This window comes from Tympanuchus pallidicinctus, unplaced genomic scaffold, assembly GCF_026119805.1.
Source record: "Tympanuchus pallidicinctus isolate F22 unplaced genomic scaffold, pur_lepc_1.0 scaffold19, whole genome shotgun sequence".
NCBI lineage: Eukaryota > Metazoa > Chordata > Aves > Galliformes > Phasianidae > Tympanuchus > Tympanuchus pallidicinctus.
Window position 1 is genome coordinate 14,163,678 of NW_026294710.1, and position 26,584 is coordinate 14,190,261.

The 26,584-nt window shown below is 43.0% G+C and overlaps 2 long non-coding RNA genes across 11 annotated transcripts in view; one reads left to right on the plus strand and one right to left on the minus strand.

Moving 5' to 3' along the window:
- Positions 1 to 26,584, minus strand: part of LOC128079471 (uncharacterized) — a 122,068-nt gene that overhangs the window by 27,397 nt on the left and 68,087 nt on the right. Inside the window, exon 4 of one of the 10 annotated variants that reach the window (XR_008206164.1) lies at positions 1,467 to 2,819. The exons of 7 other annotated variants lie outside the window; for them this stretch is intronic. This is a non-coding gene — a long non-coding RNA (uncharacterized LOC128079471). Of the gene's footprint in view, positions 1 to 1,466; positions 2,820 to 20,906; positions 23,193 to 26,584 lie in introns of those variants that run through there. 2 more of the 10 variants (XR_008206168.1, XR_008206167.1) reach the window with 2 other exon arrangements.
- LOC128079474 (uncharacterized) lies at positions 181 to 5,080 on the plus strand. The gene is made up of 2 exons (XR_008206171.1): positions 181 to 711; positions 1,304 to 5,080. It is a non-coding gene; the product is annotated as an uncharacterized LOC128079474 (long non-coding RNA).

A 26,584-nucleotide genomic window follows, 5' to 3' on the forward strand; every position in this document is an offset into this window, starting at 1 on the left:
TTGGCAGAAAACTACCTTCAAATATTTAATTCACGTAACATTCCCTCTTATTTGTTTTAATTCAAGTGAAATATTTTCCCCCGCCTTTCCCTTTCACGGGCTTTTCACACCCACATAACAACCAAGTGACTCTTCCCTGACCCTGCCTCCCACTCCGCTCAGTACAACTGCTCACTAGAAACTCGCCACGCACGTAAGCTCCTCTCCCGCGGTCCAAAGGAAGCACTTAAGGAAAGGAAATCCAGCACAATGCTAAACCTGCCCTTCTGTCGTTTTTTGTTGGTTTTTTTTTCCTTTTTATTTAACCGCTGGGTTTGTTCCCAGCTCTGCAGGGAGACGCTGTGCATGCTGCCACTGCAAAAAAGAGGGCAGAATATTTCCCGAGCGCCGTCCTACAACTCACGCCTCCGTAGGTTGGGAATGGTGAGACGTCCTCATGTCACCCACCCAGGACAGGAAAGCCACCACTCTGCACTCCTGGCGTTGGACTGTGAGCACACAGCATCAACACTTATTACGACTGCTGTCTGGAGGAGACGCGGCACCCAGCGAGATTAATTAAATAAGCACTATTCTGCTTTCCCTATCTTCTTATCATCTATGCATGCAGAACAATTTTCTGGAAAGCAAAGAGCTACGGTGTCACATACCAGAAAAACAGCTTCCTCTTTTGAAGGAAAGCACAGTGATAATGCTGATGAAGCACTGAAGGTAAGTTAAACATCGCTATCCTCATTTTACTGACGGGGTAACTAAGGAATAAATCACGACTTGCTCCAGAAGACCCTCCTCCAAACAAAACACCCCCAAAGCAGTGGTAGAGTCACAAGCAGATCCAGGGAGCACAACTTCCAGCCACAGCTCCAGCAGCCAACGTGATTCCCTCTAGCCAACAGTACATTAATAATTCTTTGTTTAGTTGTTGTTTTTTTTTTTTAGAAACCACTAATTGATAGCCTTTTTACAGAAGATTCACAAAGCCACTTAAAATATCGTTATTTCTATTCTAGGAATATTTCAGGAAAAGTACCATTGGCTTTACTGCATGGTAACACATATCTGATTTTCATACTAAATTCAAAATAAACCAAAGCTTTGTTTGTTCAGCAAAGACAACAGGAAAGCAGTGGAGCAGCAGGGGCTCGGGGATGCTGCGATCCCAAAGCTAGGGCATGGAGGGCTGGCCCATCTCTCTGCTCAGCACCAACACAGCACAGCTTTGTAGGTGGAAGCTGGGAGGGAAAAGCAATTTCAGATTGTATTTTGTCAACCCAATGGCCTAAGCTTGCCCCTTTATTTACAGATTCCTGCACTCCAGCAGATCAGCTAGCATTTTCTGTGAGAGCTGCTCCCATGAAAAAAACCAACATACCTTGCCATGCTCACAGAGCTGGGAAGAGATTTCTTTCCATTATGTTTAGTAAGATACCATCTGAGCACTAAAAATGAAAAGTATATAAACTTACCACTGCATTATCAGGAAAAGCATCAGAAATCAAGCTTAGGTGTTGCTGAGCAGTCAGCACCTCAGCTCCTTCCTGGCACAAAATCCATGCAGCATGCAGCAGGTACCAGAAGCACCTCTCCTGTGCTAGTCCTACCCGTATGCTCACAGATGTCTTCTGAATCTGCTACCAACAAAAGAAACCACAATAAGACCGTTTCCCTGATTCTTCATAACTGAGTCAGTAGGTCAACAATTCCTTCGTTTTAGGAGCCAAACCAATTCCCTTAAACACCCCCTGTTTTTTTCTCCCTGATGGAGAAGCCAACTGTCTGCTGCCAGTGGCAGCTCAGCTGCTCGCAGAACAGAACCAAGCTCCAACAAACCAGCTTGCCCTGGCGCAGACGTTCATCCTGACACAGCTCCATTTTGTCTCTCACGTCTGGGAGAAGCCACGAGCAATTACTTACGTTTTCAAATCGAGCCACAGGCAGGGAAGTGCTCCGCGTGCACCTTGCATGCTGCCACCAGCTCCTGCAGCCCACATCCTCACTGCCCATGGCAGCACACGGTGGCACGAGGAAGGGAGCATCACCAAATGCCAGACCTGCTCCCGCTCCATCCTTCTCCACACCAACACAGAATATCCTGCCCGTGCCTCTCATGCGCTCAGCTCAAACAAAGAGAAAGCTCGGAAGCTGCTCTCCTTCTTCCCAATCCATGACTCAAATGTCTGGTTGAAATTGGTTTCGTAATAACCCTTTAGTACCACCTACTCACATCACCAAGTGCTTCTTTCAGCAAACGCGCAGGAAATCACCAACGAGTGCCAATGGATCTACTATTCCAAGAACTCGCTCTTTCGGTTATTCCTCCATCATTTGGGAACCAAGACACTTTTACTTTCCCTATCACACCGGGTATTTTTTTTTTTATAGAAGAGCCTTAAACTGCGATCCCATAAAATACTTGGTTGATAAATCACCAGCTGAAAACTCGCCCACTGTAAAGAAAAGAATTTCACAACACTCATTCCAGAAAACACAGTAACTCCTTTCTGGAAATAATTCACCGGACAAAAATCAAAAGGGCAGAATTAATGTTCGGAGACCGTTTGCATCCTGCACAGCAGACAAAGACGGTGCAGCGAGCCACGTGCCTCTGTGACTGTCACCAGCAGACCCCTGAATCACCCAACCACACGATGAGTCGCTGTGAATGGTTTCCTCTTCCTCTGCACTCCCCCAGCGGGGCTCGGCGCTGCTGGAGGATCCTGAGCCTAATCCTGACTTTGATGGGGATTCCAAAACTCATCTCCTAAGGCTGCAGTCACCAGCGGACGCCGCAGACATCTGCTCCTCCTGCTTTGAGTCACCTGTCAGCAGTACAAAAGGAAATTGCTCAGCGGTGAGCACGTGGAAGCCCAGTGCTAAAGTGCAGAAATACAAAATACCGGAGTGCTCACATCACCCTCAAGGAAAAGTACTTGGTTCTGAAGCACTGATATTCAAAGAGGTGAAACTTGGTAATAATGAATAGGCGCCAGCAAGCCTTACAGCTCAGCCTGCAGTGCCAGCGTCGTTGAGGCAGCAATGGAAGGGGGAACAAAATAAAAGAAGACATTTCACAAACACTGGACCTGCACTGTGCGTGACAAGAAAAATAATTGAAACAACTGAGAGAACTAATCTGTGGCTGCTTAGGAAGTTAACTCTTCGAAGGAAATGATTAAGTAAGAGAACAAAAGCCAAGTGTTATGTTTATCAAACAAGGAAACCTCACAAATGAGCATGCCTGCTCGTGGCAGCGGGGTCACAGCACTGACAGACCGCACAGGAGCGGCTCCCACCACGCTACCATCCCTGAGGTTAGTAAGCAGCTCCTATCTCAAGGAAATACACTTTTTAAGAAATGCAAAGCATTGCTTTGCCAGAACGAAATGCTACAGGAAGGCATCCGCAACGTCCTGTGCCTTTATGAAATTCCCTTTACGCAATTCCTGCTCAGCATAAAACTCACTACGATTTCAGCAAGGAACCCCGGTTAAGCAGGACAGTATTTACAAATTCAGGCCAGAAAAGCTCGCTTTTGTGTCGTTCCATCACAAATACAGCGCTCACAAATTCAGCCGTCCAAAACAAGACTCCAACTTTGCAAAAAACAAAACAAAACAAACAGGTGAGTAAAAAAAGCAATTAGAGCACATCGCGCTTCGAATCTTCAGGAATTTGATAAAAGGAAATTCATTCTAAAGATTTAATTGTCTAACCTGCTTCTCCATGCTGAAGGAGCCAGACCTGGTGCCTCTAGAGGGAGGGCGAGAGGCACTTCTTGTTCCTGTTTCATATCTGAGTTCTTCCCTGCGCGGGAGATGATCTAATTATTCAACACGTCAGTATATCGCTTCACCCCTTCTTGCACGTCTACTGACATTAACATATTTTAACAATTCAGCTCATTAGGAAGGAGGGGAGGCACTGAATGACAAATCGTCCTTACAAATCCACCACAAAGGCACGAGCCTTCCTGCGTTTTGTCCCGCACTTAGCTCAAACTCTATGGGAGCACACGACAAACGATGCTGGATGCAAGCTGGCAACAAAGATCAGGCAACACAGCCCCTGTGCTGCTGGTCAGAATTACACATACTTGTTCAAAACATGAGCCCCATCCATGAGCTCTGGCCAGAGTAAGCAAGCTCTTGCCCGCTTAGGAAGCACAGACCTCCTGGAGCCCATCTTCCCATTGTATTCCCATTGTTCCCAAGCTCGGTGCTCAGCAGGGACTGCCAGGGAGAGGGGCTGTCACACCTCGCCTAGAATTGGGCATAGGCAATGAAAGCAAGGGATCAGACCACACAAGGCTGCTGCTGACAGACTTGAAACGGATCTGAAACAATGCTGAAATCCAAATATAACATGCATGGCACCTGCATTTGCATGTGTGGGATGCTGAAGGATTCCAAGGCTTTTTATCAAATGTCCTTGTTACAGCAAAAGCAGAGAGTCACTGGATTCTCAGCTCCTTCTGCATGCAATGATTTCAGAGATGATGTTCTTCTCTTTCAGACCTCGCCTCGACCTACAACAACACATCCACTCACGACTGGCTGAAGCAGACTTCACAGCATATACTAAACCTACCAGTACATAGGAAAGTTCTTCAGCGAGTTTCTATATATCAACATTTTTTTGTTTTTTATTACAACTATTTCTATGAGCCCATTCACAGTCGGCTCCTTTACTGCAATCGAACATGATGGATTGGTAGCCAGCTAATGCTTATGTAAGGCCTTCAAGGAAGCAGAAAATTATTTCATATAAAATCAAGCCTGTATAGCAATGGAATTGTACTACTACATATTAAATATTATTAATAAGAGACCTGCCTTGCAGTCAAATGCTACATCCCATTAGTATAGCCAAATAATTCCTGCCATAAAAGCTAACTCTTCTCAGTCAAAAGAATGATGATAGCTAAGAAGCACCTGCTTTTTTGATTTAAAAACACCACACTTCCTAATAAAAACAAACATAAAGAGGCAGGAAGAGTATATCTTTATGATTTGCCTAAGTCCGATTTAACTTTGGTCAAAAATAAAAATAAAGAAAACAATTTTCAAGCGTGTGACGTAAACTTCCCCAACTCAGGTGGTATCTTGTTTTGGTTTTTTTGTATCTTTGCTTTCATTTTATTGCTGGGTGTTTTCTTTTTGTTGGCAAGGTCACGTTTTTTTCCCAGACATTGTTTCCTTCCTCCTAACTCACCCCATCTAGCAGCAGACCTGACTTGGTCAGCCCAACGATGCACTTGTCTCAATCACAGCCCCAGCTGCCCCCATCATACTCAGGAGCTCAATGCCCTCTTCCTTCAGGAACGAGCAGCAAGAGTACATGCCTGCAGGTACTTAGCCTGCAAACAAAAATGGAAGCTTGTGAATGATGCTTTATAGTGGTTTAGTAAGACACAGAGAACACGAGGGAGTTTGCTTCAGGAAAACAGTTCTGCTGCTTGGGGGCTGGGAGGAAAGCACTGCTCCCTGGAGCGGATGCAGTTGGTGTACACAGTGACACAGCCAACACGGCCAAAGTACCCACTGCACTACCAACAAATCAGCCTCACATGATGAAAACAGGCACTTTCCACAGAACTTCCTGGGTAGCACCAGGGTTTCTCTCTTTAGCTACATCCCATTTTGTACCACGATGCTGCAGCAGCGCATGGACTAAACCAGATTGCAAACTGAACTTCATCCTGTTTAAGGGCCTGTTCCCGTGGGTTCCTGAGATGTGCAGGCTGTGAATTTAAGGCCAGAAACACTGCTGACAGCATGTGTGCACTGGGAACAGACTGGCCCAAGCACTCAGGTGTCGAGATGACTAAGGAGGCAGAGCCCAGCCTCATCTTTCTCAATGGCTTTTGCCACTGAGCAGCACTCCAATCTTCTTTGGAAGAGATTGCCAAAGAGATGCTGCTCAACTCCAGCTTTGGTTTCTTTTAATCCTCTTCCTGCGTTTTATCCAAGGTACCTAAGCAGACCTCAAGTTAGGACAGATGCACTTCCAGCACTTAATACTGGCACTTAATTTGGTTTTCTTCCCACTTGGCTCGCTTGGTATTTTTACACGTTTAACTTCTCTAATTCTTTCTACAAGCATCTTTCAGGTTATCTTCAGTTCGCAGTTCCAGTGTTGGAAATCTTTTTTCACATTTGGTCTCACACGCTTTCACGCAAGCACTGTGCACAAATGAGCTGCAGGAGCTGACAGGAGAGGCTCCATTCCAACACTGCAACTTCCAAAACGACAACTTGAGGAGTATGGAGAGAAGCAGAGAATTACTCTCCTGATTTACTCTGGTAGCTACAACAGATGGATCATATAATTCACTGCAAACAGTGTGCTTGCCGTAATAAAGGACACAATGACCTCTAGGTAAAAATCCTAGGAACAGCAAGCACACAAATTTCAACCTGCACAACTTCAATTCCGTGCCAGGGCTCAAGTTGAAGATAACTGTAAAGACAAACACTCTGGACAGATTAATTCAGACCATAATTCACTGCACACACGTGCCAAATTGTGGTGTAAACCTACTGCCTTTTAACACTCCTCACTGTAAGACCTATTTCCGCTGATGAAGTAGGTTTTCAGAGTGATCTCTGAGTCTTATGCAATTTGGCACAGCCTCCTTTAGCACAGAGAAAGTAGTTCAGGTTCAAGCTGCAGTGCAGAATGCCCTAGCATTGATCTGCAATGGCAAGGCTTCTCACAACAGAGCTCTGCTGGTGTTCTGTAACCATGCAATGATTCATCACATCATTGCTGTTACCTCCCTTCTCCATCCTTGCTCCCCTCTCAAAGGTATTTCAACCCTAAGATTTATTTATATGCTCGGTTCCTCAATGGGAAGGCAACACCAGCATAAAGTTTTTCTTGGTATGAAGGTACAGACTTCCTGAGTGTACAAGTACTTTTTATATAATAAGACTACAAAATTCCTTGCTCCTTCTGATTAAGAAGTCCTCAAAGAGCTCAGTTCCACACACTCCAAATACTGATGGGTTGCAAGGGCTATAAGTGTTCATCTCTGTCCAGAAGAAATGAATTTTTCAGAAGTAAAGAATACAAGAGGGGCAAATTTGTGGAGTGCCCATTATTTGAAGTGCTGTGTTTATACCACTAGATGGCACGTTTGAGGCTCCTGGCATCCGTAAAATGACAGTAGACTTCACTCTGCATCACCATGCTTATCCTGCTATTCTTGCTCTGGATGGAAAAGTACAGGTAAAATGATACGACAGCAGTTGAAGCAGCAAGATAGGTGGGTAACTACATGTAAAAAGGTGCACGAGAGGGCAATGCACACCAGTAAGCTGAGAGCAGGACTGCAGGAGCCCTGAGCTCCAACACCGCGACCTCTGATCCCTGGAACAGTCTTAAGAAACCACTTCATGTCTTGGGAGAATGCACTTGTGGGTTTGGAGAGGGAAGATGGGAAAGGAGGGTCAGAGTTCAACCTTCTAAGACACGGTGCCTTGGTTCTCTGCTGTTCTCCTGCCCTGCAGGGCTCACACTGTGAGCTGGGACTCCGTGCAGAGCTGCAATTAGGAGGAGTCAACATACACAACGTGCTGTCTATCACAAGAATGTATTTATTATGACACGTGCATACTTTAAGACTTCCAAAATAACAAGTAGTTCTCCTGCCTGAAAATCCAAGTAGCCAATATTAGTGAAATGCAAGTATTCCTACTATCTCAGGAAGACGGAGCAAACTGAGAGATCCCTAAGCACTCAAAAGGACACAAAAAGAGTTCACAACCTCTCCAACACATCACCAAAAGCATAAACTGATGGGACAGAGAGCTTACAGAGCACAATCTTAACAGAAGAAGATTTACCCATGCCACAGAGTTACACTTTCCCTCTGCAAGACCCAGCTTCTCCAGAAAACCAAGCACTCTGCATCCCATGGCGTGGACCTAAGCGCTCCATATCAGATAAGCAAACACACAGCAGCCCACGACCCGCTGAGTCAGCTTCATGGGCAAGTCATCTCCTGTGCTGGATATGCTTTGGTGTGTGCCCAGCTGTGCCCTGGTACCAGCCTTGACATGGATGCCAGCATTTGGCAGCATCAGTTCCTTTAGGCTTCTTGCTTGTTCTTGCTGCCAGTTTAATTTCACTCGGCCCACTTTAGCACAAGCATGTATCTGCCACAACCAACATTCCCTCGAAAAAGAACAAGTTAGTTCAGCACCATTGTAACGGTTGTGGGCACACAGAGACCGTACTTGTCATGGCATTGCACCCCACATGCCCCATGCAATTTCAATAAAAAGAGGATTAAAAATTCACTATTATCACTTCAACACTTCACTCAGTCCTTGGAACTGGCAATAATGGCAAGGGGAAAAAAAAAAAAAGTCAATTTAAATTTGAGCAGGAAAGAAAATTTGCTGATAAACCCCAAGGGTAACAGCAAAGAATACTTCTTGTCCAGATGGAGGAAGCAGCATCGCCTCATCCCATCCAATAAACAACAGCTCACCCTTAGTGCGGTGGCAAAATTAAAAATCCACTTTGTTTTCCTTCTCTATGTAGGATTTAGCTCTGGAAGGATGCCCCAGATTACACAGCTGATGTGCACCAAACTGCCCTCATTACCATCAGTATTAGATAAAGCCACCACGTGCCCATGAGGCAGCACAGGACAGCTGATGGAGCACCAGCCATCCCTTCCTTCCATCTAGGAGTTCTGCTCTTCCCTCATCCATCAGTTTGGTACTATTTGTGTATTTACATATTCATGCATCCTAGGCAAACTTTTCCCCACAAGCACTTCTGCTTTCATGTTTGCAGACTCTGCCAACACAGCCGCATGCACCAGTAATCTCCTGCAGTAACAGCCCGGCAAGGCCTGTTTTAGACATACAAGCAATCCACAAAACTATGTCAAACATCACGATGCAATAGCTGCAGCTTGACCTCACCATTCCCCCTGGGCCTGCATTATGGGTGCAGCTCCCATTCCTATAAGGACACAGTAATGTTTGTAAGCCAACAGTTTTGCGAGACTACAGCAATTTGAGCTCCATTTTCAAAGCCACTGAAAGCAACGGCTGTCCCAAAATGCAGGTTTCCACTGAACAGCACCAAATCTCTTCCCAGTATGCACCCACCATGTTTTGACGGCTTTGAAATGAGAACAGCAAGTGCTTTGATGGGTGGGCTCATTTCTCAGCATAATTACCAACCTCACCGCAAAAAACTTGGCAGTAGATAAAATGGCAGGTATTTATAAATTAAGATTGCAATCCTTGAAAATCTGTTTCACATTTTGTCTAAGCCAGTGAAACAGCCCAATATGCTGTGTTCCAAGAGGAAGAGAGAAGCAGACTTGAAAACTGGTATTAATCTCACTTTGTGTCCGGGTTAGCCACAGGGACCTCCCTAAAGGCCAGTGAAAAGAAACACTTCCAGAACATGATTCATCTGCCCTACTCCACACAGCTACCTTAGGGTGCTCTCCCTTATTAAAGGAAGCTGGGAACTTCACAGACCTGCCACATGAGTAACAAAGGAATCAATTTTCAAGTTCTGTTTTAAGCTACCGTAAGAGGTACCTTGAAAAATGAGAGCTTTTTGATAATGACTTACTGCGCAGTTTTTTCTCCATCTCCTCTAAGTGGAAAAATACAAGTGTGGTTTCTTACAGTTTTCATTTAACAACTACCCTGCTCAAATTTGCAAATGAAGCTCTGCAGCAGTTGCCTTGGGTATGAGAACTGATGAAGAATTCAGGCCGACACGCAAAGGAAGCGATTGATCTATTTTCACTCTTACTGGGATTAATTGGAAAGTAAACACAGCCAGATAAAGAGCAGAAAGTAGATTTCATCATGCAATGTTCTCCTACTTTAATAAAAGGATGTTTGCTTATAAGGAAGGAAGAATAACCTCGTGGCTAAGGACATGATGTTCATAGTGCACTACCAGCTCTGGACAACATTTCCTGCTTACCTCAAATGCCATCCAGACCGTGTGTGCTACCACAAACTTCAATTTCTGGAGAGGAGATGGTCATGGAAGGAGGTCTTAGGAGCAAGACGAAATGGGCACTGCTGAAGAGGTTTCTCTACAGCACAGCATCGAGTGCCGAGTTCCTTCTGTACAGAAAAGCTGACTGTGGGGAGGAAGGACCCCAAGGACATTAAGGAGGATGTGACTATTACAGCACAGAGTTTAAGCTCATGACACTGCCCTTGTCCCTGCAGTGCTGCCTCACTTCAAATAACTTCTCTGGAAACTCCCCTGCCACGCAGCCTTGCTCTCTGCATTTGAAAGGTTAGCAGCAAGAGCCTCCTTAACTTCACAGCAAAGCCTACCTCCTTCCTCCCCAGCTGACAACCACGTGCACACAAATAGCCTTCTGAAGGAACCAGGAGGGATAATTTCTGCAGAATTAATGAGAACACTTAACATGTGAGTGCCAGGAGTGCATCCTGAGGGCAGCGTTTGTGCACTGGCATGGACTATGCCCCGCTGAAATCTGCCTGAACCTCTGCTGAGAACACTTCACACCTCCTGATCCCTTACTGTTTATAATGCATCTGGATCCTCACCTTGCAGAGGCAATCCTGTGTAACAGCACTGTTCCCCATGCCAATACTGACCTTACGGCATCACTTTCAACTGAGGACTTTTAACTTCAGAGCCGATTCTGCATCAGCAGGAGAGACTTTGAAAATGTGTAAGTGATTCACGTCACTTCCAGTTCTCTTTAATTATTATCTCCCATCTACATAAACAGACTAACTCCATTCACACCCATACTTGTAACCATATTATGGCACATACAGTTTTTCTTCTCTTAGATTGGCTGCGCAGGATTGGCTGCTGGGAAAAGTCAACATCCTTGGTCAAAGAGTATCTAATAATTAATACACTTCATTTAGCTGCCACCAGTGATGTCACCAAGTGCAAAGTACAACAACAGAAGTGACAGCTGGGCAGGATGCAACTTTTCTGAAGTATTGCTTGAGCAACAGCCACAAAACCCCTCACTGTTTATCTGCCTGGGGAAGCACATGACATGCAAGCAGCTACCTATGCGTTGCTCAACACATGCTACGAGATGTCAGGCAAATTTATCACGAAAGAGAACATCTCCAACAGACTGCAAGCTCAATCATGTAAATTTGGGTAAAGAGAATCCTATTAAAAAAAGCAAAATTAATTTTAAGTGTATCAGATGAAAGATTTTGTTTGTAAAGCCTACGCCAGAACAAAAATTCAAGCTACTTCGAAGACATTCAGGTCATTCAGACAATAATTTTAAGATGGCAACGAAAGACAGTCTGATGATCCGTGTATGGAAAGAGGAGCCAGAAGCTCTGAATCATTATAACAACACTTAACAGTTAATCACTATAGATCTCCACTACTCCACAAAATGGATATGAATCGCTGGCACCAGACCGTGGCTCCTCTGCAGTAGGTTGGCATCATGCGGCTTCACGAGGAGACCTGCAGAGAACTGGGGTGCTTTCCAAACACCAGTCGGTAATTACAGTTCCTGTCCCTGTTTATCTACCTACCTGCAGCTCTCACTTAACATATCCCATGCTGCAGTCCTGCCTCCTTTCCTTCTGCACAAAAGCAGGATGAAATGAAGTTTTCACTTAGTTCATCTGCAGCAAATATCCTTTTCAGAGAGTCAGAACTGCTTCGAGTAGCTGAACTTGACTTTGAGCATCCTCATGTACTTCGGTAGACTCATCAGCACCCACTGTATCTGAAAGCACTTTCATGCTTTTAAGAGCAACACAGTGTTCAGCTAAACCCATCTTTCCAGTCCCTATCTCTCTGTGCTTTGCTATTCTTCTCAGTCCCACTTAAAGCCTCTGCATTTCCTTTGGCAAAAAAAAAAAAAAAAAAAAAAAAGGACTAATGCTCCCAGAAAATAAGCAGTGTACTGAAATAATGAAATGAATGTCAAAGGTAGCATCAGGCTGCACATCACTAGAGCACTGGCTTTCTATCTGGCTCCCTCAGCAATGCTAACCCGACTGAAACTGCTTCCTACAAAACGTGTCCCAATTCAACCTCTGCACAATGGCAACAGCCATTGGCACAGGGAAGAAGTGAAAACCTGCAAGGCTGTCCACTTTGTATTTGAAATGCCTTGCTAGTAATGACACAATGCTATCACTCTATTTCTGCAGCTACCCCATTATACCTGCACGCTTAGAACATGACCATCTCCAACCAAAGGACAGGTACCCCTCAAGTTCATCCCTCAGACACTTTTATCTACTACAAGTCCATCAGAAACCAACACAGAGTGCATTATAATGAAATCCATTTTTTACCAGCTACCACTGCAGTCAGTGTGAGATCAAACTTTACACTCTCTGAGCTACACCCCTCACTTCTATTTCACCCCATAGCTAAGTCATACTAATCCAGAGTTTCTGACATCCTTTCTTTCCACTGCAATGGTAGGTTGACATAAGGAGAAGAGAAATTACTTCACACACTGAGCCTCTACCAAAAGGAACAAGAACTTCATTAAAACTGAAAAATGCACTATATTACAAAGGGTTAAATCATGCAGGAAAAATATTTTTATCTTGTAAATCTGGTTCAGATTTTTGTATAAAACTTTGTTTTCCTCTCCCCTGCGTTTTCTCTAACACAGAAGCTGCCTTGTAAATCTTTGTGTTGGAGATATTTGTCCCAGTAACGTAAACATCATATAACAAAGCTACAACAACTTCAAAAGGAAAAGGCTGTTCATGGCAAAGCTGAGGAACATTTGCTGTCCCCCAGACAGATTTTTACAAACTTGCTCAAGCAAAATCTATTTTAAAACCATATTCTCCAGGTGTGCCTTCAAAGGGAAGCGAAGCTGCCTCTCCTTGACATTGAGCTGCAGAGAAAACCGTTTCCTGGTCAAGGTCAGGTTTTGTGCCAAGATGCTGCGTGGCCAAGTGGCAGTGCCAAGCCGTGCTGAGAACTTGCAGCAAGCAAGGGCTGATTTTAACAACCCAACTTCCCGCTTTTCAGAGGGATTATCTGCATTCTTCTTCATCCAAATCTGCTGGATACTTCCACAGTGTGTCACAGATTTACTTCCTTCAGTAAATGCAATCACAAATTCCTCCAAAGGCCTCAGCTGATACCCAGGAACTCTTCTCTCCCATCCTGCTGAAGTTCGTTAGCTACATGAGAAATGCACTCCCACTTCTCACTCAAGTTCGTAATTTGCATCACCTTATTTCCCTTTCAAGTATGAAGTACACTGAGCAAACATTACAGAACAAACCAAGATGGAAGGGACCTTGCAAGATCACCTTCCGTGGAATAAGGGAGCCCAAATGAGACTTGGCCATACTTGGGAGTATCCACGCTTCCTGAAGTCGGTCCATTACGTCTAAACAGAGATGCAGGAAATCAGAACATAATTATCAAGTTTTCATTTTATTGTTGTTCTTTCAGTTCTTAAAGGAATTTCAAAAATAAACATTCCCACAAACTAACATCCCAGAGGACCACATTTTGATGTCATGTGAACTACCGACATACCTAAAACACTTTACCTAGTGCAATTCTATCAGGAGATCTCTAGTGTTTCTAGCAATACTATTCCCGTACAGCAGAATCCAAAACTGTAAGAAGGGCAACCTGGTATGTTCTGCTACCTCACCCTAGGTTTCATGAATCCTGTCCTCAAGGAGGGTCCAAGCTGGGGGTAAGGATGAAGACAGGACCATGCCTCTCAGCAACACTGTGGACTGAAACCTTGTTAAGGGGACTGCAAAGGAAGACACGGCCTAAGCAACTAGAGAAGTTACGAAGAGAATGATGTAACACAGATGTGAAAGATGAGCTGTGGTCTGTCCTGAAGAGGGCAGTGACAGAAAGCAAGCCTGTCCTACAACCACCAGCCACAGGAAAGCATACAGCCTAGCCTAGGTACTTTCCTTCATTTTTTCAAATGGAAAAAAATAGCAATTAAAAAAATACGTGGAAGTATAAAATTTTCCAACCAGGTTCATTAATCATACCCACACATGTTGAAAGCAAACAGGCAGAACGCATGTCATGCTTCAAGCGGTCATTCAAACCACAGCAGTCTTACACGACCAGGCTCCCTCGAGCCTCAGTGAGCTGCCTCCTGAGCTGTGACACGTCTCAGAAACGCAGCGTGGTAATGAAATAACTTACAATTTAGTCTAAGGCACATTTGGCAAGTGGTGAAAATCCATACAAGGATGATTGATTGAAGTACAAGTTCACTGTTGGTGCCTGCTCTTCGCCTTTATCCTCTGCCACAATCACACTTGCTCCTGAGAAAGTAGTTACTACTTTTAACAAGCAGCTTGACTGAAAACTTTTCATTGCATTAATGAAGTCAATAAGCCTTTCATCAGCCAGAGGCTTTTTCCACTAAATAATCATAATTACTTACAAAAATTTGTTTATAGAAATGGACCAGTGACAGTCAAGTCTACTCAGCAAGAGGTTGAACTACAGACCTCATAAGGTCCCTTCTGACCTAAATCCTATGATCCCAAAGTGAAAACAATCACATTTTATTAAATACATGCAGGTTTATTCATGTTTCGGAGTCTCAAGAAAAAAAATAAAAAATAAACATCTCTGCTGCCAGAAAGTAAACTGTTGGGTGGCAGCAGAAAAGGACCTCGCAACTTTCATCTACAGTGGCAACGCTTCAAATTTGTCTGAAGTTCTTTTCACCTTGGGATCTGGAAATTCCCTGAGCCCCACTCATTCCACTTCACAATACCATTTGTGCTTGCTCGTAGATAGGCAAATTCACTCTGGCACAGTCAATGATATCTTTTATTTCCCCTTGACTTCCTCTTTGAAAAGGAGTAAGGATATGGAGAAAACGCATGTCCAATCAAGGAAAGGCAACCCAAGAAGACCAGTGTCTTCTTTATTTACTATCCACATTTGAGTGTTAAAGTACGAGGGAAAATTTGACTAGACTTCCTTGCAGCCACACCACTCTCACTGTACTCCTCAGAGATACAGCGCAGACTTCGGTTAACCCAAAATCTGTTTTTACCCAACTTCAATTTAGACTCTTCAGCCCACACAGTTAAACATGCACTGCAGTCATTTTTAGCAAGTTAACTCAATGAATCTGCTGTATGTCTTACAAAGCTGCCAGTGCTTTGAAAACTAGACCTCTTTAACACTTAGTCCACATGAAAGGAGGAAGGTCTAAGCTCTATGGTTATGTCTTTCTCCTCCTCTGCCCAGCCACTTGATTCCCAGCAGGTTGGCCATCTCACTCGAGACTCTTTACCAATCCTCTGGTGTCAAATGCTGTCCACAGCACATAATGGTAACATGGTCCCAGCATGCAAGTATTCAAGAGGAAGATTCAGGACTCCAAAGTTGAGTGTAGGGAAGAAAAGATGATCAATTAGGATCATAACAGAGGTAAAGCACACTGCAAGAAAGGACAGGATTCCACTCTAGGAGGAATGTCAGCAGAATACATGTCATGCAATTCCCTTCCATTGCAAATAGTGTTGAAATACACTATATATATATATGTATATATATATATATATATACACACACTTTATATACACTTTATATACATACATATACATATATGTATGTATATATATGTATATATATATATATATATATATTACACACACTTTATATTATAAATAGTGTTGAAATACACCAAGAAGACTTGGGATGTAACCTGCAGTAGGAACTTCCACCTGGCTTCAGGCAAGATCTTTAGATCAAACATCAAGCAGAACATTCATATTCAGCCCAATCACAGAAGTCAGCACACACAACTGAAAGGTTCTGCTTATTTCCTGCCCCAAAGACCCACTGAGTGCTCTTTTCATTGTAAGAGGATTAGCAGCACATAAACAATTTATGTAAGGAGACTGACAATTTTATTGTGATGTGCCATTTAGCATTTCCAGAGGATCAGATTATAAAATTTTTTACTTAGTTTTCCATGAGTCACCCTCTGAATAACATGTTTTGATTTACCTAACAGCAAGAACTCTTGGTCGGAGGCAGTTTCACTAAATGTGGTCACCCCAGCCTATCGTCACTCTACTGCTGGATGCAAATTCTGTACAGAAAAATGGAATTCTCTGCAGTGAACAATGGATTTTTCATTCTCACCTACTTTTGGTGAAGGAACATGGTGATGTTTACAATTATATTTATAATTATATGTCGAATAAGACAATCTGGCGATGTCTGGATCACAAGTGATTCTGAAAACAGAGCTTTGAGCTATCTCAGAAGAAAAGCCAGCCAAACTTCTGGAACATGAAGCAGAAGTTAGGAACTCCAACATAATACAACACAGTCAACTCTCAAATATGCCAGATAACAGGAAGCTGGGGTAACCTAGTTAATGAAAAACTATCAATAACAATACTACTCTTTGCAAAGCCAACTCCTGGCATCTCTAGGTGGTTTTATTAGCTTGGCCACAGCACTGCAAGGACGCACAGATCCAGCCTGGGACCCGGAGCAACACGGTCATGTTCCTCTAACAGCATGTGAGCCTTGAGAGTTTGTGTGGAGCAGCTGACGTGTCTTTGCTCTGCATGGCTTCCAACATCAGGGCTTATTCCAGAGCAACTATCAGTGCTCTGGTATTTGGCCCCAGCACAGTCACGATCCAAATGCTCTGCTTACAGACACCAGCCCCCTTCGGCTCCAACAGCACTACTCCTGGTGCATCAGGACAAGGACATTCTTGGAGTACCAGCTTCAGATCATGAAACAGTGACTGAGGCTGAAACTAACTCAAAGAAATAATTCTTCCAGCAACTTCGAAAAAGCGTGGGGAAAGAAGTGGAGGGAAAATAAAAGCAGATGCTGAGCAGAGCTATAGCCAGTGCAGAAGGAAGAAGCTGCTTTTTCCTCCTCACTCAACCAGCATGCCTCAAGGACCACAGGTTTCAGCCATCAGTATCTAATTGCATGCATGTCAAACACTGGCAATCCTAAAGCAACCGGTGCCCATCCTCCTACAGGCACTATATGCAGGTAGAATTTCTACCCATTTCAAGTTTCTCCCATGAGAAGCCCTGTTCCAAACATCCAACAACACATCAGGCTGCTCAGAGAATAAAGCAAGGCAAAACTAAGGCTGCTGACAAAGGTAGAATACACAAGAATACAGCCATGCTAAAAGGCGACCGACACGGGTGGAAAGTCAGTAAACAAAACAAAAAATAAAACGCAGATGGTATGCAGCTAAAGCAAACTGTATGGTTCAGTGCATACCTAGCAGGCCAAGAAGGAAGGGAAATTCCTTCCCAGGGTTTACGTGAACAATGAGTTTCCCTGAAAACTCCAGGAGGCCGTTCCCAGCTCCTCTGCTGGCACCGGCACTAGGAAAAGCAAATGCTGGAAAGGTTGTTTCAGTTCATTACTGACCTCAGTGCAAATCGTAGCACCGGTGAACTCCAGCACAGATCAATGTGACCTCTTGCTTCAGTGGTATTGTTGTTACAACGCGTACAGCACGCAGTGCTCCTTTTTACAAGAAAACACAGCCATCTGTGTGCCACTGTATGTTCCAGCGGTCACACAGCTCCGATCAAACCCAGCTCAGCGTGCTGCAGGCTCAATTCCACGCACAGGAGACCAGCCAAACCCTCCTCATGTTTAACATAAAGAGAGGAGATGACACAATGTGCGATTGGAGGCAAAGGGGGAACTCCTGAAAACCACCTATGTATAATAAAGAAGGAAGAAATAAATAAAAATCAGCGTATGTTTCAGCCAATGCTACAAATTAGATGTGAATGAAGATAGACAATTTGGGGTGTGTCTGTCACCCAATTTGCTGGAAGGCCTTTGGCAGCTGGGTGTGCAAACAAATCAAAATGCCTCCGAAATATTCCATTAAAAAATATGCCCCCAAATCCATCAGGAAACTCTAAAAACAATCTTCTAAAAGCCATGGCATGAAACACCAGAACATCTAATGGCTATGTGCAAAAAAGCTGTGGCTCTTCTGCTCTATTGTTTCTGTTGCATTAAAATGTCAGTAATGGTTAAAATGTGAAAAATAGGAAAGTCTCACCAATTCAAACCAAACCACAAACCACTTTGTAAGATCATGGAATTCTACAAGTTAACAGACAAATGAACAAACATGCACACCAATAAAACTGCACATGAAGAAACATGCCAGCTTCTATTTATTCTCATTCACTGTGTTCTACAGTTTAGGAAAAAAGGCTGTAGCAGTTTTATTAAAGTTGGAGGAAAATTTCAGAAGTTTCATTAAAGAATTCAAAATAGTTTTCTTTTTCAAAATGGCTTTGATTCAAATGGAATGGAGGAATTTATCAAAGCATTTCAGAACCTGAAAATACAGAAGAATATAACAAACATGAAGTCACATGATTAAAAATGCTCTCCAAACACAAATTCCTACATTCAGCCTTTTGGTAATGCTCTGCTGTGGTTAGAGAGTTGAAAGAAAGGACAAAAGAGAGGTAGGCTCTTTATTTGTGTGTACATGCAATTCCTTATGGCAAAGTTTTAGCTCAGATATAAAAGCTGGTCTAAAGCACTGGCACACATTTTCACAGAAGTTTCCGTCTCATGTTTTCATATGGGTTTAGAATTGCTGAACAATTCTGCATCCTGTGAATAATTCCAAACACTAACCTATTTTTGCTGACAGCAGAACTGAGACAATTTGATACGCACCAGGCATGACCTAGCAAGAAATGGAGGAAGACTGGAGCAGGAATCTCCATCTGCTCTACTCATGTCCACTTTTTGCCAGGCAGGAAGGTCAAGCTCACCCCTCCTCACATGGAAATCGATGGTGAATATACATTTAAAAAATAATTCACCAACTTATCACCTATTAAACAATAAAATAAAGGAGAGACAATGTGACCATACAAACCCATAGTACAATGAATCACTCCTTAGCTTAGTCACATGCAGAAAATACACATTAATGCATTTACAACTTTCAACCGAAGAAGCTTAAACCTAAGAAGTTATTTGTTAATTCCAGAGAAATACTCATTAAGAGATCATATATATATATATGTATGTATATACACACACAGACGTATACATATATATGAAGTTCATTACTGAGCAGGAGTTCAATGATGGCAAATTCATCTTGGGTTACACACTCAAAGTGTCAAAGTCCTACAGACACTGGACAGCTGGCTGCTCAGTTAGCTAGATCTTGTCTGTTAGTGTAACTGCAGAACTTAAGAAAACAGGGCAATGCATGATCACACGGTTTTAATTAAATACACATAATACCTATTTTACTCTAACTATCTTACCCTATCTTGCCTTCTTGCTCTTCAACCAGCATCGTTTTAGGCTCCAACCTGCATGCAACTCAATGGAAGCAAATGAGGACAGTTTGCCTTTAGCTCTAATTAATCATGCACTGCTTACCAAACCTTTGCCATCACTCAGAAGAACTCCTCGCTGCAGCAATTCAAGTCTCACAGACTGTTTTCATACAACACAGGTAATAAATGAATTAGGTTTCATTCATGGAGTGCGAATAAAGCCGAGAGGAGTAGGTATGACTAATCTTCATTTTCCAGATGGGAAACCCACTGTGCGGAAGAACGCAGGGCTGTGCTCAAGATCACAAGCAGAGAACTGCAATTTCACCTTACGGGTTTTGATATAAATTTCCCTGTTCAACGCAGTTGTCTGCTCTTTGTGGAAGTACTGACGAGCGAACATCACAGCTCTCAGCACTCGAGAAAAATCTGCGTTTTCAGAAGCAAGCTGACTTATGTTTCTGCCATAAAAGCTAACAGAAATATTAGAAGCCACATTTACAAACGTTAATAAACTTCTAATAACACTTTTTAAGCCAGGACATACAACCAGAGTGTGTTTCCCGGTGTCCCTTGGAAGTTGGCCCGTAAGGGCCGTGGCTTCCCCCTGCAGATACATGGTGCACTCACACACACTGCACCAACACCCATCCAGCAGCACCCAGGACGGCTGCAGGGCTGGCAGCCTGATGCTGGGATAAACACCTTGCAAGAAACGACTGAAAAAAAATGGAGAAATGCACCAAACAGAGGCTTTCTGGAACAGTTCCAGAAATGACTATCTGAAGTAACCTTAGCAAAATCTAAAGGATTTCCGTTTGTCCTTCCTTCCTCCCCTCATGCAAAAACCTTGCAAAGGCGTTAAGAAGCATCAAGTTACCCTGCAGTGTTTAGGAGACATTCTTCATGCTCCCACTTCAGACGCCAGCCAAGGAAAATGATCTGTTGGGCACTCACACGCCGCACGGCTCCGAGCCCCAGCAACCTGCCCTCACAGAGAAGGGCCAGGAGCACACTTGGTGTGTCACCAGAGAAATCCTCTCTGCATTAAATGCTGCCAATCCTGCATTTTCAGTTTGCACCGGATTAACAATAAAAGTATCGGGAAGTCCTACACTTCCAAAATAGCTTACTAAAAATACCTCGTTACTTCAGAGAAACAGCAACAAGAACTTGCTCATCAGTTTACAGGAACGTACATTCCCAGCACAAAAAGTGCTGGCAATATCAACAGCACAGAGAGATGTTCATTTAGGTACAGGTCGATGATTAAAACAAAAACTTGCTATACTAAATTCTGGCTGCAGATTTGCTGATGCCTGCTGGAACAGCTCTGCAACCCTCTGCAGAGAAAGCTGTGATTCTCACTTGCATAGCCTGCATCTGAAACTAAAGCCCCATTTTTCTACATACTAAAAAGTTACTGGAACTTACTGGGATTGACAGAAATATGCCTATCAGTCAGCTCTACAGCTGTGTGAACACACTTAAAGTAGTTGCAACAACAAAATGATAAAAATATAAAAAGCTTGTCTGATAAAAGTGAAGCACTACAAGAAAGAAAGAGACTCAAAGAATTACCTCTGTTCTTGCTGAGGGATACGTAGTCAGAACAAGACAAACTGCATGCTTCGAGCCGTTAATAAAAAGAAGAGCAAGCGAATGAATAGCTTTCAGAAGAATCCAAATAGTTTTTGTTTCTCTGCTGCAGTTTCACCACTCCCACTGGGTAATTTCTACGTTCACTTTATAACGAAAGCAAAGTACAGGTCAAATTAAGAAAGGGAGGAGACCAAAAAACTCCACTGTATTAGCCTCAGTTAGTCACTCCTGCTATCTCCTTCTCAAATAGGGGAAGAGGGCTGCTGTGACAGAAGGGGACTTAGAGGGGGTATTCTGCTGAGGCTTATAAACCAGAAGCTCGGTTCATCTGCATTTTATATGATCTGACTGGTAAAAGCAGGAAGCAAGAAAACCTTTCAAGCGCATGATTTATGGAAACATACCACGTGGCTATCTTAGAACATAAAGGGCCAAACTCAGCTTTCATTTACACCAACTAACTTTCATGAAAGTCCACTACCTTCAATTCAAAACAAGTTTTAACATCAGAATTAGTTCACACTTTTCAAATGCAACAACTGCTCCAGCAAAGATCTCCTCAACACAGAATTTCTCCACTGGCCAAGCACCACAGGATCAAGGCAGAATAGCTTTATACAGTTCTGCCGCCCCATCTCCGATCACTTTGCCCCCAAACAAGCCAGCTACCTGCAGCTCCTGTATGCTTTCATATTCCTAACGTACTCCTAACTCCTTTAAAATCTACCTAAGTACCTGAAAGGCAGGACAATCCAAAAGTGCACTGGGAATGCTCTCCTACTTCACAGAATGTGGTTATGGACATGTACACGCTATTATTTAAGGAATAAAATACAACCAGGGAACATCCAGCAAGCTCAAGAATTTTTTGTTCAAGTGAGAATATGCAGCATTAAAATACTCTGGTTTTTGTTCTATCACATCTACATTTCCATAAACAGTTGATGGATGGCATGAGCCATAGGCCTGTGCTGGTTTGTTTTTCTTCCCTACCTCATGTATGGAATTCTATACTAAGAGAGGAAAGTGTGAGAGGTGTAAGAAAACTGAAGAGAAACACTCATTAGGATACTAGCTGAGTGCTGGGGAAAAATGTAAAGGAACAAAGGGGTAAGAAATTGAGAATAAAAATTACAGAAGAAAACAAGACAGGGAAATAGAACCACCCTACTGAAGGTGGGGTTTTTGTCAGAAGCATTGCTGCCCCTCCAGCAAGCTGCTCAGATGGCACAAGGTTAAAAGCACTGAGGAAAACCTGAATCATCTGACACAGAAATGGAAAAAAGGAGTAAAAAGGCCTTGTGGTAGAGGCTCGCTTTTAATAAGATGACCTCTTAAGCACTGAAGGACTCAATACCCTTTTGACAAACACTTGCTAAAACACATACATTACATGCACAGATGGGGAAAACATAATGAAAATTCACTTTACCAGGCTGGGGTCAGAAATATCATCTCTCTTTTACACTAGGTAGTAACAAACCATGAATCAACAGAGTAAATTTCATCGCACAGATTTATGTATATTATCAAGTATTTCAGTAGACTTACTTTGCAAGCTGTAAGTGACAGATCCAGCTATTATGCTGGGATTTAATAACTAATAAAATGTTAAAACAAAGCAATTATTACAGAATTCTGTCTAACTCAGCAGTCTAACAAGAATTTCCTCTAAAGAGCTGAGAGGGAATGCATGTAGTGGATAATACAGTTGATGGGTTTATCGTGCTGTCCAGTAAGTGTCTCTGTTTAAGAAATCCTGAGCAAAAAGAACTTAGTGCTCATTTATAAACTTGTCTTCGGAGTACTCTGGCATCCCAACCATGGGCCATGAGTAGCATTCCTATGTGCTCTATAGGATTTCTATAGCATCCCTATATACAAAATGCCTTGAGGGTGGCTGCATAGTGGTAACGCAGTCCTATACTAAAACAGATGGCATTCAAGTGAGGAATGAGAAAAAGAGTAAAAAGAGCACAGAGTAAAACCTCAAGGACTGAACTCAGAGCAGCAGTTGTGAAGATACACTGGCTGGATACAGAGATGCTGTGCTGCTGAACACCAGGGCTGCAGACAGGACTGATGTCTGTTCAATGCTGTGCGCTCCCACTTGCAGCCAGCAGCACTTTGCTGCAGACACACTGAGCTGGGGTTGGGGACATCTCCCAAGATCCTGGTAGGACACGTGACAAACAAGCAGAGTAACCTACCATCTAATTCTGCACAAATAAACTAGTATTTGCAGCTCATTCTGAATGTCTGTGTCATAAAATTTTAGCATAAAATTTTAACTTTTCCTAGTTAAACTAGGAAAGAAAAAAGCACTGAATCCTAGTCTTCCTACACTTACAAAACATAAACCTCCACAAAAGGTAACAGACACCCAAACAACTTAGAAACTGTACAGTGCTAACAACACAGCATTCTGAGATTTCACTTTGAAGAACTGCTTGAGTTACAGACAGAATTAAAAGCAGCCAGAGCCCAACAAGGGGTTGTGGGCATCAGGGAACCATGTATCTGGTGCCGCCAGCTCATCTGCGTACCACAAATAAGGAACAGCAAAGATGTTCTTTGAACTGCTACATTTGAATTCCATCATATATTTGTTGAGGGTCCTCCCCAAAAAAATGCGGAAGCAAAGCAAATCTAAAGCATTCTTTCTAGATTGATTACACACAAGAATAGGAAAACTAAACTCACGCCTGTCTTCCATTTCATTCAAGATGTAAGCCAGACAGGAGGTATTACTCACAATTCAGAGCACAATATTAGGATGTTGACCGTGGCCAGTCAAAGTCTGACGTGTAAGAATGGAGCCATCAAATTCATTTCCTGGTCAAGATTCACAATCAAAATGAGAGATTTCTCAAAGGGAGGGTGAAACATGGGAACAGAAAAGAAACAGAGCCTTGGAAGTTGACTGCGCCTCCAAGTTCAATTGTCATGTAATTCCTCCAGAGGAAAGGGAGTGTTTGTGCATGACACAGCCAGCCAAACATGCAGGAGTCACATCCTGCCAAAGGGCTGCAGCTCCAGCACATTTGACCTAAGTGGACAGCTTTATTGGATTGCCAGGAACACTACCCACCCTGCTGAAGATAGAGAGAACAAACACAAAATAAACTGATTTACTTAAAAGAAGGCGTTAGTAGGATACTGCCTTCTTGAGAGCATGTTTAGAACCTCAACAGGCATCTCCAAGGATGCGTTTAATAGGTTTTTCCTCACGGTCACTTCAAAGCCCAGGGAGCACCCTCACATACTGCTGTCATGCTGAAGACCAACCACAGTTCATTGGTATCATTAAGAACAAGCAAACCCCAGCAAGGGCACAAAAAGAAAAACCTTTCCACACCCTCTAGGCTGCAGATGGTCTACTCACCATTTCCAGGGACTGAACTGCTGATCCTTTCACGTTCCCAATCATGGATGTCCACCCAGATCCCACTGCCACACCAAGAGAACACTACAAGCTCAGTGTAATAATCCATTTCTACATATAATTCAGTTTCAAACCCTACATCCATTACCGTGTCTTCAAATGAATCTAAGGATAGGTTTGACTCACTTTGCAAAATCTGACTCATGCCTCTTGAGTATGGAAAAAACCAGCTTGCAGTTAACTCCTGTAGGCTGCAACCTCCTGAATCTCAATGCACATTTATTTAACAGCCACATTATCAGTCTTCCAGTTCCCTATGCGTCTTGAGTACTGGAAAAGAAGCTGGGAGAAAACAGTATGCACAGAGAGAGTTTAAATAGTTACCTTTTGCTGGGAGAGGAGTACCAGCCATACACACTTTTTGGTTTTTTTTGGAAGACTGTTTTAAAAAAGTAATTAAAATGTATATTTCATTTTGCTAGACATGTTTTACTCTCCAAATCTAAAGGCAGGCAATCAGACTAAGGAATCAAGTCAATATTAGATGTTTGCTTAGCCAGTTCAGCTCCTGGATTCAAAGGCTAGGCTTTCCCTACTAAGCAAGTTCACAAGATTATACCTCCTTTGATTTCTATGGAACGACTTAACTATTGTGACTCTGGATAGGCTCTAGTGAAGTTACTCTATATGTACAAAAGAAGGCCCAAATCTGTACAAACTGATTACAGGATGGCAAAGTTCCCCTCTTTGTTCTTTTTACTGGTGTTCTTGGTTGTTTTTGTGTTCCCCTCTGATGGTATTTACGCATACAGCTTTCACACAGTGACTGTGCAAATACCGAAGTTCCAACAGCCAACAACAATAAAACACAAAATTGTCTGCATTTTCAGATGTATTTCCTTAGTAGCGAGATACATTTAAGACCAGTTCGTTTGACATTATACAATTTGTAATGCCTGCATAAACAACAAATCCATCCTCAGGAATACTCAAAAGCTGCTACGTTAGCTTCTCCCAAGAATCAAAGCTGCACTCGTGTTTCCTCTGAAAGCAGCAACGACTTCAGCAACTGAGTTATGACACTACTTGAAATTATTTACATTGAACTGCCGAAGTGATGATTCAATGTAAGCTCACAACTTCAAAATGCAAAGAATCTCCTAAGGAGGGGAATTCATTTATTTAAAAAAAACTAAAAATACATTCAAGATGAGTTAGATCTGTCTTAAGTGCTAGACACCTGGGTCAGTCATGTCAGTGGATTTGAGGAATTTCAGATGTTACAACAGTCCAGTAAATGCCAACATCATTTAGTTACATAGCTGTATCTTGAGGATCTGATTCTGATGCTTCTTACCACTTCCACGCCCAAAGAGAGGAAGAGTCCTTAAAACACATCTCCTGGATACTGCTTGCAAACACACAGAACACTTGTTATCAGCCAAAAACTCTTTATCAGCACCCTTCTTACCTAGAGGGGGTTAGTGAGGACACAAAACTTTTCAGAAGCCAAATGGCAAACAGCCACAGTCACAAGCTGCAGTAAGGTGAATTCTGACTAGATACAAGGAAAAAATTGTTCAGTGTGAAAATGAGCAAACTCTGGAAAAGAGGCCAGAAAGGCTATCAACTCTCAGTTCTTGGGGATTTTCAATTAGTAAAAGATTGAGCAGCTTCATTTAGCTTCATGCACAGCCTTGCTTTGAGCAGGAGGCTGACAACCTGGAAAGTCAAGTGCAATTTATTCACATGCTTTAAAGAGACAACACAAACTGCTTCAAATACGCGCACCGTGCTGCCAAGCTCTATTTGCAGGACTTTGTGAGATGAGAGAGCAGTCATGTCATGACAGAGCACGAGCTGTGTGGACGAGCACACTTCCACACTGCTCTTCAGACCAAACAGGCCTCCCCTGAGCTAGGCTCCCATTGACCACTCTTAACTCAGCACCTGACCCCACCAAAAGATGGTGGAACTGTGTCCTGCAGGGCTGGATTTCACCAGCATAAACTTACAAGAAAATAAGAAACACTCAAGAGAGACACAGAGAGGTGAGCTAGCAGACCTTATGCCTCCTATGTGAATACTGATATGCATCGAGAGATGTTTCATACCGGTTGAAGGAGAACATCCTTCCACCTGGATTTTCTTGTGAGAAGGGAGCTCGTATTTCTGTGGAAGCCTGTCTCTGACAACAACAAAAAAGAGCCAACGATTTCCAGAAATCACTAGTTAAAACAACTGCACAACATAACATCCCAACACAACAACC